At 47.2% G+C, this 2,214-nt stretch overlaps 1 non-coding gene across 1 annotated transcript; it reads right to left on the reverse strand.

Moving 5' to 3' along the window:
- Window positions 1-582: 582 nt before the first annotated feature.
- On the reverse strand, window positions 583-701 carry LOC147445205 (U5 spliceosomal RNA). Its single transcript, XR_015189951.1, has one exon. It is a non-coding gene; the product is annotated as a U5 spliceosomal RNA (small nuclear RNA).
- Window positions 702-2,214: the final 1,513 nt, after the last annotated feature.

The following is a 2,214-nucleotide window of genomic DNA, read 5'->3' on the forward strand; positions in this document are numbered from 1 at the left end:
CGAGAGGTTGCCTAGGCCCTTCTCCACATTTTTCCAAGATAGAAGCGAGGTCATCATCCATCGTGGTTGTATTTGAAGGTGTAGTAGGAGCAGTACGAGGAACATCAAGACTTGCTTAGCTCAAGTTGACCTCCTTGGACGAGGACGAGAAGCGGACCACCTCTAGGCCTATACTAGGCTAGGTGATAGTTGACCCTGGACGAGCACTGAGACCAGGACTAGAAGTACCTGCCAGCGGAGCACTAGACTAGAACCGGCAAGTAGACCAGTGGTACTGGTAGTCGACCAAGACGCGAATTGGACATGGACTAGTAGTAGCACTAGACCAGACTAGCTTTGCTATAGAGTAGCTACCGGGATGATGCAGTGACGTCGGGGGAGGGTGACCAGCTGAGTGGCCAAGGCCGTGCAGCAGCACGTGACAGGGACAAACAAATTCCGTCTCGTGTGTGGTTCGTATGCTGCAGGCATTCAGACAGTTGTGATGCTACAGTGCGTGTAGAGAGAGTGTCCATCGTCCACTGGCAGCAGCCGAAGGGCTGTGTGTCTCGTGCTTAAATCACAAGATTGAGAGCTGGCCCCCTCGCCGAGGCGGCGGCCCTTGCCAAAAATTGCAAGTATGGTGCTTCACTGGGCCAAGCACACGTTATTCTTTAGTAAAAGGCGAAAGAGTAGTTCGCTCTGTGCTCAACCAGCACCTTGGAGAGATCGAAGTTCCGCATGTGGGGTGTCTGTTCTCTCTTCCCAATCACTCTTCTAATAATGGGCCTGGCTATATTGTCATGCGTATTGATCTTGCATATTGATGGCTCGCCACTTCTTGAGCGCTCCTGGGTTTGCTAGTAATAAGAACAATCAGGCCCCTGTCAGACTGGGGTCGCCTGCCCTTCGTGAGCTGGAGGGCTTTGACCACCATGCCCTTGTGTGAGAGGAGAGAGGAGTCTCGCTTACAGAGGCCAGTGGAAATGGTGTCACAGTGAGCGCAGGTGATGGAGTTGGAAAAGCTGCTCCGCAACCAATCAGGCGACGAGGTCAGAGCGTGGGCGGGCAAGGTAGGCCGGCACACTTTTGAGGAAAGTATGCCGCTGAGGCGGACAGCCAGCTACGCTCTGAAAACAAGGGCAGCGACCTGGTGTGACAAGGCGAACTGTTGACGCAGGAGCTAATTGGTGCATGCGACGAAAAGTGTAGCTTGCCAGCCCAAATGTGACACGGGCCTCAGTTTGCGTCTCTTTACGACGCAACACATCCAAGGTCTTGCTGCCAAAATGCGCTTTTGGGAAATAGTAAATAGCAAAGCACCGGTGAGCCATCAGGTTTATTTTGGACCTATTTGTGTCCTCACCATTCCCTAAGAGCTAGTTCACATGAGAGGTTGGTTGACAACTTGTTGCCAACCAACAACTTGATTTTGTGAGTTCTCATGGAAGGTATCTAAAAACATGAGAGAGTGGGAGAGATTTTTTTTAAAAAGAAAATGAATGAGAAAAGTAAGTGAGAGAATAGAAAGAGAAGTGAAAAAAAAGTTTGTCTTTTACTCCGTTCAATGAAAAACACTTTTTTCTCTTTGTCTTCACTTGTGGTTGCCATCTTGCTCCACCCCTTGGACATGGAGCCGTTTGGGAACTTGTTGGCAACTTGTTGCCAACTATTTAGTGGAAACACTCCATGTGAAACCAAAAAATTGGCAACATATTGCCAACATTTTGAAAATCAAACCCTCATGAGAACTGGCTCTAAGTGCGCTCTTGGTAGCGACAATGTCCGAGGATATGTCTCGTCCCACCCTTCCGTGGTTGATGCTCTCTCTCTATCTCTCTATAAAAATAAAAATAAATAAAAAGATACTCTTCATTACACATGATAAAATTCTATTGGTATCTTTTTACATAGAGCTTGAACATAAGTTATTCTACCTCCACTTTGTGTCGTGTCCACCTTAGGAGACACACAAGAAATACTTGAAATATAGCAGAGATGAACATACTCGCACTGTAACTTGGTGGCCTTGAGTAGATTCATATGAGGAAAGTCCGCTTGCCAACAACGGATAGTTATCCGCTTGCCATCATCTTGAAACTGGTACACATGAGTCAAAAAATCCATAAGTGGATTCCTTCTAGCATGGCATTGCTTACCTAGCACAATATCAAATTATGCTAAATCTCAAAATCTAGCTTCTCCTCATAGGACTGAAATTTGAGAGGTATGTTG

Source organism: Adiantum capillus-veneris, chromosome 12, assembly GCF_014529385.1.
Source record: "Adiantum capillus-veneris isolate H3 chromosome 12, ASM1452938v2, whole genome shotgun sequence".
NCBI classification, from domain to species: Eukaryota; Viridiplantae; Streptophyta; class Polypodiopsida; order Polypodiales; family Pteridaceae; genus Adiantum; species Adiantum capillus-veneris.